The 15054-nt window shown below is 43.2% G+C and overlaps 1 long non-coding RNA gene across 1 annotated transcript; it reads left to right on the top strand.

Annotated features, from left to right (window-relative positions):
- The first annotated feature begins 1857 nt into the window (after positions 1 to 1857).
- On the top strand, positions 1858 to 6475 carry LOC310681480. Its single transcript, XR_014513340.1, has 3 exons — positions 1858 to 2023; positions 2835 to 2987; positions 6261 to 6475. It is a non-coding gene; the product is annotated as an uncharacterized lncRNA (long non-coding RNA).
- Positions 6476 to 15054: the final 8579 nt, after the last annotated feature.

Raw genomic sequence — 15054 nt, 5'->3', positions numbered from 1 at the left:
GCAAGACGGGTCATTTTGCTTTTTAATAGCATCGTTTGGAAACAACTGGCTTTCCCCCCCCCCTTGTGATTGGTCAACGGTCGAGAAAGACATTTCATGTAACAAGGGCAAGAGAAATATGGACACAAGCAAAATATGTTTGCCGTGTCCAGTGGGTTGTTTTTGCCCATATGACTGTTGTAGCCCAGAACCTCTGAAGGCTAGGAATCTGATTCTGTTCCAGGTGAAGATGACACATCGGGCCTGAGGATTGACTGAGCTGCCTGCCCCCTGCTACTTCATAATGAACCGGAAGGCTGGGGAAAACAAGGTTATTTTTTAAATTCTGTGAGTTGAAGGCAATCTCAGACTTTAAATACATTTCTTTGGAGGCAAGTATATCAAATTCAATTGGCTTGCAATTCATAGCATTCTCTGAAGTTGGGTTTGGGTGACTGGATGGATGGATGAGGGTCTGTAATGGCTACTGCAGATGCGGGTGAAGCGAGTACCAATAAAATAATCTGAGAAGCAAGTCTGCTCATGCTTCCTACCTCTTGACATTTCAGGGAATGGGAATCATAAAACTGAGAAGAGATAGAAAGATAGATATAAAGATAGAGTAGTTCCATGTTCCAATTATATATTCATTTTCCAATAGTTCCAATTATATATTCATTTTATTACATGAATATCCTGGGACTCAAGGCAGTGCACATGGTTCTCTTCCCTCAAACACCATCCCTGTGAGGTAGGTTAGACTGAGAGATGGTGGCTGGCCCAAGGTCATTCAGTGGACTTCATGGCTGAGTAGGGAATTGGTTTAGTATCCTAAGGCAGTACTCCACACTTGCATGCTACATTATACCTTCTTAAAATTATGTATCACTTTGCTTCCTAAAAAGGCATTTAATGAGATGTACAGTAAAGAAACAGAAAAGTTCCATACAAGTATATGACAGCGTAAATAATGGCAGTAAAGGTCAAGGGACACCTGACCATTAGGGCCAGTCGCGGACAACTCTGGGGTTGCAGCGCTCATCTCGCTTTACTGGCCGAACAGCGTACAGCTTCTGGGTCATGTGGCCAGCATGACTAAGCCGCTTCTGGCGAACCAGAGCAGCGCATGGAAACACCGTTTACCTTCCCGCTGGAGTGGTACCTATTTATCTACTTGCACTTTGACGTGCTTTCAGACTGCTAGGTTGGTAGGAGCAGGGACCGAGCAACGGGAGGTCACCCTGTCGCAGGGATTTGAACCATCAACCTTCTGATCAGCAAGCCCTAGGCTCTGTGGTTTAACCCACAGCGCCACCTGTGTCCCTTAAATAATGGCAGTAGCGATCTAAGAAAAAAATAAAATGAAATGAAGGAGGCAATTTTAAAGTTTAACTTTTTAAATTAAAAAAAGGCTGAGAGAACAAATAAAATTTAAATTCATATCTGAAGTCCTACATGGAAGTTGCCTGGCAAGCATTGCTGGGTTGCTTGATTCAGCTGCTATGGGCCCCACAAAGCTGAACATTACACAAAAAGGAAACCTGAAGCAAGGCCTAATAATTCAATAGGAGAGTTATAATATTGCTCCTGCATTAATGGTAGTGTGGTGAAAAGTATTGGGGTAAGTACTGTAGGTAGATGCTGCATAAAGTCAGATGGGGAAACAGGAATCGTCTGGTTGAGGTATCCTGTAGATCAGGGAAGAGAACTTTTTTGGCCTAACAGGCCAGATCCGTATTGGTTGCCAGACTCATGGACCAGGTCTGACGGGTAAGAGGGACAACCCACCTGTCATTCATGGAACTTAATTATGACATCATTCAGCTTATGAGCGGTGACTTCAACCCTGCGTATGATTCAGTTCCCCACAGGGAACTTAGCTGCATAACTGACACAGCCACCCTAACCCCACACACCACCCCTACCTGAGGACATCACACACAAGTTGCTTACAGAAGTTTCATAGGTCATCCATTGAAATATATAAGCTTGCTAATATATACAAATAATTTAATTTATCATGCACAACCTGCTAAACAGAAAGGTAAAGGTTTCCTAATTTCATTTCTAGGCTCTTGAACACAATTCAGAGAATTGAGTTGATGGGGAAAACTTCAGCTCAGTATCATAGTAGCAGGCATACTATTAAGGGGGGGAGGGTTGCATAGTGGGAGGCATCTGTGAGGTGAAATAAGTTTATGAGAGAAATAAAAGAATAGGATTATGAGAAGAACAAAAGGTCTGGGGAAAGGGATGGTGTGAGCACTATTGGAAAAGGAAATGAAAAAGACAAAGAGGGAGAGGGGGAGAGGTGTAGAGTGAGATCAAACAGCTCAGATCTTCCCAAGAAGCATCGGGTGTTTGAAGTCCACAAAGATAACACACCTTGTCCAATCCTCTTCAAAGATCAGATTTCAGGGAGCGAAAGGAAGAGGAGAAGAAAGAAAAGGAGGGAAAGGGATGGGCTATGGTGGTATTGCCTCAGAAATGAAAAGGGAAATCACAGAGACGGAGAAACATTTTGTCCTGACAAAGTGAAGTAACTGTGAAGAGTATAGAAAAGTCAAACAGTCATCCTTCATGGGATTCTGAGATTTAGGGGCAGGGAGGTGGTTTGTTTTGATGAAAACAGAAGGCTCCATACATCAAGTTAATCATGAGCAGAAAATGTAAGGAGGGCACATCAGAATAGCAGTGCCCATTTATTCTCCCATTCTCTTTTCGAACAGCACAGCCAAATCTGTGCCAGATCTGTTTTAGAGGCTGCTTTTCAATGGATGCTACCTTTCAGGAATTAGTTAAATGTGCCTGTGTGTTTAACATGACCCTGATGGTTTCATTTTCTTATTTTTCAGAGGAAAGGTCCTCTGGGATGGACTGATTTATAACACAGAAGCGGTGGGTGTACGAATGACTGAACCTTTGCTGAGCCTGCTGTTTCTCCACCGTGGACTGTCCCCTCGCCCTGACACCACTTTCCTTCGCTGTGGGGTTCCAAACATACGTTTGTAAGAATAAACTCACAATTAGAGCACCAGAGGGGGGGGGGAGGAGAAGCAGCTGGGAAAACAATTTGTTGTGAAGTGACTTTTCTCTCTTCTTCTCTTTTTTCTTTCTTTCTTTCTTTCTTAAATCCATTGGGCTGAAACTAGGGATGAGTAGGAATGGAATGGTCTCATTTTCCCAATCTTCAATTCAGTTCCCCACATTTCCGCAGAAATCTGCAATCCCTCCCTCCCGGCAAATTCTAAAGCATTTTAGTATGAATTCCCCTAATAAACTCATTTTTGTATGCAGTTTTGACTAGCACACACATTTGTGCAACCCTTTATCCTACTATAACACATTTTTGTGTTAATTTCATAAATATATTGATTTTTAGGCACACTTTCCCCTCCACTTCACTGGAGAACCGCATCACAAAATTGGATAAGTGTGAATTTTGGAGGATGCCTGTGTTCTCGTTTTGTTTCTGAAAGTGTGAGTTTGATAGATTCAGCTTTAACTGTGAACTGGATCAAATTTCTCCTCTATGGTGCATCCATTGCCTCACTTTTGCTTTCAATTTACAGTTTTGAGGGGAATCATCTATGTTTTTTTTTTTTGTATTTGGGCTTTAATACTCTTGAAAAGTTAATGTTTTGTTTTCTTTGTTTAGCATTTGTATTGTTCATATATTTGTATTTGTGCATCAGTTCTTTGTGAGCTGCCTCAGGTGCCTTTTTTAGCCAAAAGGTGGCATATAAACAAACCATAATATAAACACTTGGCAGAGCGGGCAGAAAAAAATCATTGTTTGGATCGACCTTTGTTTTTACAAAGACTTAGAGGCATATGAAGATGCTTGAATATCTTGAAAGTTCTAGAGCTGGCATGAAGGTTCTTAGACCACATATAAGTCCTCTAGGGAGCAGCAACTTCTGGCACAACAAACAAGTTTATTTTATGGCTTGCGGGCAATAGGGCACCAGCAATAGCATGTTGCATTTGAACATGACAATTGCACGTGGCAACCTGAAGCCCATTCTCCCCATCATCCATGAAGATCATCCTGTGTCCTTGGACAAATTGCTTTCTCCCTGCCTATACCTGTGAAGATGAATGTGACAAGAACCGTAAAGCATTTTTAAAAAATGGTTTCTCTTACCAATCCCTTCTATTTTCCCTTTCAAATCGAGCACAGCCTCATTCACATCCAGTCACCAGGAATGCTACAAAATTTGTATGCAACAGAAAGGCCTCCAAAATAGATAGACACATAAAGCATATAGCTATACAGCAATGAGGAACATAAAATATGTGCCTTTCCCACCTCAAATGGACCCATATTGAAAAGATCTAGATGAATGAGGCTTTATTGTGTTCAAGGTGACATAACACAGAGAGTTGCCTCTATGCATGCTTCTTAAAACAGGTCTGAACAAACTATCTGCAATCCACCAGTACTTGGTAATCTCAGCCATATTCAGATTTACAGAAATAAATTGAATGAAATCCATGCTTAGAGGGCTGCCACAGTGTGATTTGAGCTTCGTTATTAGTGATCATGCCCAAGCCAGTTCCAGAGAAGTGCACTGCTCATCTCCCTACAGCTTATATCTATAAATATACTGTATAAAGCAAGCATAGTGAACTTGTAGCCCTCCAGATGTTGTTACACACTACGAAAGCCATCATCCTTGACCACTGCATGTGCTGACTGAGGCTAATGGGAGTTTAAGTCCAACCTCTGTTCCCCTGATGTTTCTTGCCTGTTCCCCATCTCTGATGTAGAGCATGATCCTTCCTGTACTTTCTAAAAAGTGCACCATGAAAACAAGACACAGCAAAATGGGAGATGAAATGCTCTTTGTCATCGCCATCATAAACTTTATTGCAGTAGCCAAAGGCCATGGCATCAAATTACTCTTCATTGCTGTGAGTGAAATTCCTATCAACATTTCGGTCCTGGAAACCACAGATCCTCCAAGTATCCCTATTTTCCAGGGACATCCCTGATTTAGAGAAGCTGTCCTGGTTTCTGATTTGATCCCAGAATGTCCCACTTTTCCTTAGGATGTCCCTATTTTCATTGGAGCAGTTTTGGAGGATATGGAGTTATCTGACCCACCATGCCATCTGAAGGCAATCCTGTATAGGAATTTTTTTAATGTTTAATGTTTTATTATGTTTTTGTATATGTTGGAAGCTGCCCAGAGTGGCTGGGGCAACCCAGTAAGGTGTGTGGGGTATAAATAGTAAAATTATCGTTATGGAATGTGGTGTTCCTATTTTCATCGGAGAAACGTTGGAAGGTATGCTACCACAAAAAAATCTTATTAATGACCTCAGGCCCTACAATCAGCAGGAGAAACCCTATTGGTAGTGTCACCACTGAGCACTGGCTACTTGATGCTAACCCATGACAGGGCCTTCTTGGTGGCAGTGTGCCTTTTGTGGAAAGGTAAAGTGCATCTGTCTCCCTTATTATTAACTTTCAGGATGAACTTAATAACATTCTCGTTTACCTAGGCATCTGGTAGCTAGCAGATACTGATCCTTACAACTACAGTGGTACCTCGGGTTAAGAACTTAATTGGTTCTGGAGGTCCGTTCTTAACCTGAAACTGTTCTTAACCTGAGGTACCACTTTAGCTAATATGGCCTCCTCACTGCCGCTCAATTTCTGTTCTCATCCTGAAGCAAAGTTCTTAACCCGAGGTACTATTTCTGGGTTAGCAGAGTCTGTAACCTGAAGCATCTGTAACCTGAGGTACCACTGTGTTTTAAAATGTTTTTAGATGTTTTTAATATGTTTTTATTTCTTAATTCCACTGTTTTACTATTTTAGTGTTTGTTGCCCTGGGCTCCTTTGGGAGAAAGGATGGGATGGAAATTTAGCTAACCAACTATTTAGCCACTAAGGACTTTTAGCTGCACAAGGGAATGTCCCTCCCTCTCCTTTCCCTGTGAGCCCCCCTGCTCCCACCCCCTCCATCTGCTCTGGGATTTCCCCAAAATCGTCTGGAGCAGATTTCAGAAAGGAACAAGGGCAAATGGGGGCAGAGGAGGAAGTTCCATTGCACAAGCGGAAATTCTTGTGCTAGTGGATCTATTTAGTTGGATACTACCATTAATAATACAAATAAATACATTTGACAATGCCAGAACCTCCCACTCTAATTGTCCTTTGAATGTACTGTGTTTAATTATAGTAATTTAGAGGTCATAGGTGGAGTCTAACACTAGTACAACGGAGATCAGTCTTTAATGTTTCCAAGCATTTTCTCCACATTGAACAGGCTCTCCAGATTCGTTATGAATACCCAGAAAATCCCAGGAGTTTTTGTTCAGGGATAGTCACAGTGAACTGACTGAAAGTAATTGACATGACCCATATTCCCTGATGGGCTAGTCAGAGACGGAGAATGGAGAAGGTGTTGTTATGGCTCCTTAAATCTAACCAGAAAGCCTGTAAGGATAGCATGAACATTTAACCAAGGACGGCATAAGTGAAATTACTGCCGTACATGTCTATAAAATAATGTATGGATGTATTTTAATATGTGTTTCTATTGGATTCATTTGTTCCGGCTTTGTTTATTTTCTTGATGCTCTTGAGTGGAGCAATAAAAAAGATGAAAGGCAATATGAGCCTGGAGAGAAGGAGGTAGAATAATAAAGCTGCAGTTATTAATGATCTGTCCTGCTTGGTGCAATAAGACCCTGACAGCTGTCAGGTTTCAGACACATCAGACCTCTTGTGAAATGTAGTGAGAATATCACAGGGCTGTTATAATTCTCGGGCAGTTGCAGAGGTCCAACCTTGGAAGTCTGACAAGCCCTGTGGAATTATGAATTGTTTAATAATATGACAGAGGACTTTTATTTGACAAAGGAGAAGGGAATTGGCTGTGGGATATGTGTCCTTCCAGTCCACTTGATGTTGCAGCATTTCACCGTTTGCACCATTTGCAGTCAGCCACAGGGCCCAGGCTTGATTAGAGTTGCCAGTGAAATTTCACACAAAGCCAGGTGTGAAGTGAGCTTGTGGGTGCCGCTTGGGGCAGAAACACCTGAGGAATTTCACAATAAGTCAAAATAAGACCAAGAAAACCACCTCAAGTTTAAGGATTCACATGCCTTTAGCTGTTCAGCAGATTCTTCTTCTTTTAATTAGGTGACAAGTGGAGGAGCATCAGGCTGGTTTCTAGATGTTTCACTATCCCTCATCAGTATTTCTCAATCCAGCAAGTTGTCAGGCAGGAGCAACAAGCTGAGGACAGAGCCTGGAAGATGCCCAGGAGAAACCTCAGCCTGAACAGGAAGCTATTATAGAACTTCCTATTTGAGAGAGTCAATGCTTCTGGAAAGAATGACAGTTATACATGTCATTCCAATACATGTCATCTCAAAAGAGCCTTCTTCAAGGGTGTGTCTGACCAGCTTCTTTATATGTTGCTCAGAAATTAGCTCTGTCCTGTAAGATCTTAAAAACAGGTGGTTTTTCAGCAGCTTATAAAGAAACAAGACCCTGAAGAAGGCTCGTTCAAGACTAAATGTATTGGGTTTATGTGTTAATAAGCTACAATCTCTGAAAAACATTTCTTGCTCTTTTTGTTTACCTCATTGGATGCTTCCTGGCTTTTGTAGGTTTCCTTGGGGAGAGTCAGTGGGCAGCCTGAGTGGGTGCAGCCATTGCAGTACCTGGGAGCCCTTGCTTGTTGTTGTTGTTTAGTCGTTCAGTCGTGTCCGACTCTTCGTGACCCCATGGACCAGAGCACGCCAGGCACTTCTGTCTTCCACTGCCACCCGCAGTTTGGTCAGATTCATGTTTGTAGCTTCGAGAACACTGTCTAACCATCTTGTCCTCTGTCGTCCCCTTCTCCTTGTGCCCTCCATCTTTCCCAACATCAGGGTCTTTTCCAGTGAGTCTTCTCTTCTCATGAGGTGGCCAAAGTATTGGAGCCTCAGCTTCATGATCTGTCCTTCCAGTGAGCACTCAGGGCTGATTTCCTTAAGAATGGATGCGTTTGATCTTCTTGCAGTCCATGGGACTCTCAAGAGTCTCCTCCAGCACCATAATTCAAAAGCGTCAATTCTTCGGCGATCAGCCTTCTTTATGGTCCAGCTCTCACTTCCATACATCACTACTGGGAAAACCATAGCTTTTACTATACGGACCTTTGTTGGCAAGGTGATGTCTCTACTTTTTAAAATGCTGTCTAAGTTTGCCATTGCTTTCCTCCCAAGAAGCAGGCGTCTCTTAATTTCGTGGCTGCTGTCACCATCTGCAGTGATCATGGAGCCCAAGAAAGTAAAATCTCTCACTGCCTCCATTTCCTCCCCTTCTATTTGCCAGGAGGTGATGGGACCAGTGGCCATGATCTTCGTTTTTTTGATGTTGAGCTTCAGGCCATATTTTGCGCTCTCCTCTTTCACCCTCAATAAAAGGTTTTTTAATTCCTCCTCACTTTCTGCCATCAAGGTTGTGTCATCTGCATATCTGAGGTTGTTGATATTTCTTCCAGCAATCTTAATTCCGGCTAGGGATTCATCCAGCCCAGCCTTTCGCATGATGAATTCTGCATATAAGTTAAATAAGCAGGGAGACAAAATACAGCCTTGTCGTACTCCTTTCCCAATTTTGAACCAATCAGTTGTTCCATATCCAGTTCTAACTGTAGCTTCTTGTCCCACATAGAGATTTCTCAGGAGACAGATGAGGTGATCAGGCACTCCCATTTCTTTAAGAACTTGCCATAGTTTGCTGTGATCGACACAGTCAAAGGCTTTTGCATAGTCAATGAAGCAGAAGTAGATGTCTTTCTGGAACTCTCTAGCTTTCTCCATAATCCAGCGCATGTTTGCAATTTGGTCTCTGGTTCCCCTGCCTCTTCTAAATCCAGCTTGCACTTCTGGGAGTTCTCGGTCTACATACTGCTTGAGCCTTCCTTGAAGAATTTTAAGCATAACCTTGCTAGCGTGTGAAATGAGTGCAATTGTGCGGTAGTTGGAGCATTCTTTAGCACTGCCCTTCTTTGGGATTGGGATGTAGACTGACCTTCTCCAATCTTCTGGCCACTGCTGAGTTTTCCAAACTTGCTGGCATATTGAGTGTAGCACCTTAACAGCATCATCTTTTAAAATTTTAAATAGTTCAGCTGGAATACCATCACTTCCACTGGCCTTGTTATTTGCAATGCTTTCTAAGGCCCATTTGACTTCACTCTCCAGGATGTCTGGCTCAAGGTCAGCAACCACACTACCTGGGGTGTACGAGACATCCATATCTTTCTGGTATAATTCCTCTGTGTATTCTTGCCACCTCTTCTTGATGTCTTCTGCTTCTGTTAGGTCCTTACCACTTTTGTCCTTTATTATGGTAATCTTTGAACGAAATGTTCCTTTCATATCTCCAATTTTCTTGAACAGATCTCTGGTTCTTCCCATTCTGTTGTTTTCCTCTATTTCTTTGCATTGCTCATTTAAGAAGGCCTTCTTGTCTCTCCTTGCTATTTTTTGGAAATCTGCATTCAATTTCCTGTATCTTTCTCTATCTCCCTCACATTTTGCTTGCCTTCTCTCCCCCGCTATTTGTAAGGCCTCATTGGACAGCCACTTTGCTTTCTTGCATTTCCTTTTCATTGGGATGGTTTTCGTTGCTGCCTCCTGTATAATGTTTCGAGCCTCCATCCATAGTTCTTCAGGCACTCTTTCCAGCAATTCTAAATCCTTAAACCTGTTCCTCACTTCCACTGTGTATTCATATGGGATTTGGTTTAGATTGTATCTTACTGGCCCAGTGGTTTTTCCTACTTTCTTCAGTTTAAGCTTGAATTTTGCTATAAGAAGCTGATGATCTGAGCCACAGTCAGCTCCAGGTCTTGTTTTTGCTGACTGTATAGAGCTTCTCCATCTTTGGCTGCAGAGAATATAATCAATCTGATTTCGATGCTGCCCATCTGGTGATGTCCATGTGTAGAGTCGTCTCTTGTGTTGTTGGAAAATTGTGTTTGTGATGACCAGCTTGTTCTCTTGACAGAACTCTATTAGCCTTTGCCCTGCTTCGTTTTGAATTCCAAGACCAAATTTGCCAGTTGTTCCCTTTATCTCTTGATTCCCTACTTTAGCATTCCAATCCCCTATAATGAGAAGAACATCCTTCTTTGGTGTCACTTCTATAAGGTGATGTAAGTCTTCATAGAATTGGTCAATTTCAGTTTCTTCAGCACCAGTAGTTGGTGCATAAACTTGGATTACTGTGATGTTAAAAGGTCTGCCTTGGATTCGTATCGAGATCATTCTATCATTTTTGAGATTGCATCCCAGTACAGCTTTCGCCACTCTTTTGTTGACTATGAGGGCCACTTCATTTCATTTACGGGTTTCTTGCCCACAGTAGTAGATATGATGGTCATCCGAACTGAATTCGCCCATTCCCGTCCATTTTAGTTCACTAATGCCCAGGATGTCAATATTTATTCTTGCCATCTCATTTTTGACCACATCCAACTTACCAAGGTTCATGGTTCTTACATTCCAGGTTCCTATGCAATATTTTTCTTCACAGCATTGGACTTTCCTTTCGCTTCCAGGCATATCCGCAACTGAGCGTCCTTTCGGCTTTGGCCCAGCCGCTTCATCAGCTCTGGATCTACTTGTACTTGTCCTCCGCTCTTCCCCAGTAGCATGTTGGACGCCTTCCGACCTGAGGGGCTCATCTTCCAGCGTCATATCTTTTATATGCCTGTTGTCTTTGTCCATGGAGTTTTCTTGGCAAGGATACTGGAGTGGCTTGCCGGTTCCTGCTCCAGGTGGATCACGTTTGGTCAAAACTCTCCACTATGACCTGTTCATCTTGGGTGCCCTGCTCGGCATAGTTCATAGCTTCTCTGAGTTCTTCAAGCCCCTTCGCCACGGCAAGGCAGTGATCCATGAAGGGGAGCCCTTGCTTAGCCAGAGAAATAGACCAGCCTGTAGCCCTAGACAGGCCAGCTTGTGCACAGAACCATAGGTATCCAGTTCCTCCATGAATGGGCCTAATTCTCTATGCCATCTAAGACGGTGACCATCACCACTGTTTGTGAACCATGGCAGTGAACCTTGTAAATTCACAATGCAGTATGCAAATTAACAATGCCTTGTCTGAGGAAGATGTTTCTTCTGTCAGATAGAAAGTGCTAAGGCTGGAGATAAACCTCTGCTTGCTCGCTGATGATAAGCAACACTATTGAGAAATACTGCTCTTCCCCCAAGAATATTTGCTGAACTGTGTCCCCAGTATCTGCCCTCATTTTGCCACCCACTAATCTGGACATTTTGGGAGGTCGTAATTGCTCAGGGACGCGGGTGGCGCTGTGGGTTAAAGCCTCAGTGCCTAGGGCTTGCCGATCGAAAGGTCGGCGGTTCGAATCCCCGCGGCGGGGTGCGCTCCCGCTGTTCGGTCCCAGCGCCTGCCAACCTAGCAGTTCAAAGGCACCCCTGGGTGCAAATAGATAAATAGGGACCGCTTACTAGCGGGAAGGTAAACGGCGTTTCTGTGTGCGGCTCTGGCTCGCCAGAGGAGCGATGTCACGCTGGCCACGTGACCCGGAAGTGTCTTCGGACAGCGCTGGCCCCCGGCCTCTTAAGTGAGATGGGCGCACAACCCTAGAGTCTGTCAAGACTGGCCCGTACGGGCAGGGGTACCTTTACCTTTACCTTTAATTGCTCAGCCCTTAGACGCTCACATAACCTCAAACACAAACTATTTACCGGGATGCAATTTACACATTAAAAGGGCCACACCAAAGTTACATTCACCATAACCCTCAATTGCCCTCATTAATAAGAGACATCCCATGTTTGGGCACAGTGCTCTCAGCACAGCACTAAAAAACACACAAGATTGGGGAGCCCAAAACACACATTTTTGGGTTCCAAAATGCATCTCATGTAACTTGCAGAGGAGTGCACCTAGGAAGAAGCAGGTCCCAGTTTTCAGCCTCAGCATGTTGGGAGGTATACATTCACACCATATATTTAAAACACTATGATACCATTTTAAACAGTCATGGCTTCCCCCCAAAAAATTCTGAGAGATGCAGTTTGCTAAAGGTGCTGAAAGATGTCAGGAAGCCCCCTTTCCCCTCACAGCTACGATTCTCAGAGGTCTTTGTGAAGAGGGGTTGATGGTAAAACCACTTTGAGAATTCTAGCTCTGCAAGGGAAATAGGGGCTCTACTAACAACTCTCAGCACTTTTAACACACGGCAGCTCCCAGTATTCTTTTAGGTGAGCCATGACTGTTTAGAGTGGAATCATAGCATTTAAAATGCATGGTGTTAATGTGACCCTTCTTTAAACACTTGGGGTTTCACGTATCAGAATTCAGCACTCTATAAACACTGAACAATAGCTTGCATTTGCTGTTTTTGTGTTTGTGTGTAGAAATGAGGTCTATTAGAATAATGAAAGTCCTTGAAACCACGGCAAATTTATTGAAATAGCCATTTTGCGACTGTTGCTGAATCCCTCCCCTCCCTCCCAACACATTGCGCATGTGAGTGGCGATTGATCTTTCTTCATCTCATTCTTCTTCGCTGGACATGCATGACAAAAGACCATTTCAGCCCTTGAATTGCAAACTCAGAGGCCTCAATCGCCTCCCTTTACTCAGGCACTTAAAGGCAACAGACACAGCTTTGAATAGAAATCACTAGTGTTGGAATGCAGAGAAGCAGCGATTCTGCACATTTAATAAGAGAAGCCGTAACTTCTCTCAGCTCCGATATACCTCGTTTGTTTGTGGTTTTATCTTTTCTGGCACTCTGGTCCACAATTCCATTTTCCATTGACCTTCAGCACTTCTAGTGTCTGTCAACCTGCTTCTGCTGACACCAGCAACAGCTACTACCTTTCTGCTATGCATAACAAGGAGCTTTCACATCTGAGTTGATTGTTATGATTACAGGCAATCCGCTGTTCCATGGGTCTCCAGCAACCATATAATATGGGAATGCGGGCATTTTAACAGCATTTATGTAAATGTAGTACATAGAGACAACAGCAGTATTTACACAAGATTCAGCCCATAGCTTTGCCTTTGCCTTTAGTAAATATCCTAAAGCCCCATACCTCTGCTCTGGACACATCAGTGTCCTCTCCAATTTCATAATAGGGAAGATGGACTGAGGGCTGTAAAACGGATTACATCTGAGCATTACTTCCCAAGTTTGAGTGAGAACCAAGTCCCTTTTGATGTAGACCCGTGTTTTTTGACCTTGGGTCCTCAGATATTGTTGGACTACAACTCCCATCCTCCCTGACCTTAGCTGTCTAAGTTGGCAGAGGATGATGGGTTTTGTAGTCCAACAACATATACGGACCCCAAATGGAAGAACACTGATGTAGACCACGGATAGCCAATCTGGTACCCCTCTCCAGAAACTTTTGGGCTGCTACTTGCCTCAGCTGCAACCAGCATGGCCAATGGTCAGGGATTGTAAGAGTTCTATTCCCACAGCATCTGAACAGCACCATGTTGGTGATGTATTGCTCTTCTTCCCACTGTCCCACTCAGATAGGATTCCTGCTCCATGTTTGCAGTCATGGGATTATTTTCTATGACATGATGGTGTATGTTTTCATTCCACAGGGTGGGAAGTGATGGAGACGGGATGTTTTGGTATTACTGTGTTCCGTGAAGTGGGACTATTGTCCTTTGTTCATACTCTTTGCTGTCGGATGAGAAAGAGGAAGGAGCTGAGTCAGAATGCTCCGAGTGTATTATATGTAAATAAAAGTAGATTAGCCAAAATGCTGTGCTGCTGAGCTGGTTACGCAGGATCCTTAAGCATGCTAATGCCTTTTGGTATCAGTCGCTGTGATGTTTGGGCTGCAGAAAGCTTTTAAAGCTCCCGACCAACTTACCAGGAGGGAGAGAACATGTCAGTCGGGCATGTGTCTCTGCCAGGGTCCTACACGCGAGTGGGATGACCCTAACACTTGCCTCAGCTGCAACCAGCTGCAATGCTCAGAGACTGTAAGAGTTCTATTCCCACAGCATCTGAACGGCACCATGTTGGTGATGTATTGCTCTTCTTCCACTGCCCCACTCAGATATGCTCAGCACAGCTGGAAACTGAGAATGTGTAAATCCTCCTCAGGCATTTCAGGATCATGCTGCTGGCCGTGCCCTGTTGTGTCCCTGTCCCTTTGTGTTGGGAAGGGACCTTCTGCAGAGGGATATTTCTCTACTAAATTAAAGATCAGGATTCTAAATCCTAGGGATCTCCATAGCACAGTCAACTACTGCAGAAAGCTGGGTTGGAAGTGACTCCAGACCCCCACTTGGATCTTCCTTTGCAGTGCGGCTTGAACAAAAGTCATGCTACAAAGGAAATATGGGTCACCTGATGTCATAGTGACTTCAGGTGATTGGCTGGTGAGTAGCCCCACCCACCTGTCTCTAGTCAGGCCCCGGTCGCTGACTGAAAATTAATCTATATTCCTACTTTAGATAAACCCACATATTACAGAAACACCTTACATCTCTAGTAACTCTTCCTCCAAAGGAAGCCAAATCCAGAAACATTGCTTCAGAACCTTTCTTTTTGCTCAGGGAAGTTGTGAGGCTTTAATAACAATATAAACATGTCGCCACAGTGAAAGTTATACGTCACTGAAGAACACATTAAATGTTTAATGTTCCCCCATCTTTTTACCAGAAGAGTATTAGATAAAGAAATGTCTACTTTAAATATTTATGACTTTAGGATCATTATTGTTTATGTGTGCAATCGGAATTGATCAGTTCTGTCTCTGCGAGATACCAGAAGATCCAAGAAGGGTTATTGATGTGTTGACTTGCCTTGTATAGATGAAGAATAAGTTAGTTATGGTTCATGTACACAGGAGAGTCAAAATAAATCTGCATTGTAAAAAAAGGAGGCAAGCTGACAAGCTTGTTGTTTTTCTTCAAAAACAAAAAGCCCTCAAACACACATAAAATCAGCACCGTTCAAATACAAACCACATAAAGAATAAATATCAAGAAGCACCAGAGGAAGTGTGTGGAATACAAGTTAAAGGTGATGAGAGCTCCAGTTGATG

Source organism: Podarcis tiliguerta (genome assembly GCF_965153285.1).
Source record: "Podarcis tiliguerta genome assembly, chromosome: 1".
NCBI classification, from domain to species: Eukaryota; Metazoa; Chordata; class Lepidosauria; order Squamata; family Lacertidae; genus Podarcis; species Podarcis tiliguerta.
This window is presented reverse-complemented; position numbering and strand designations above follow the sequence as displayed.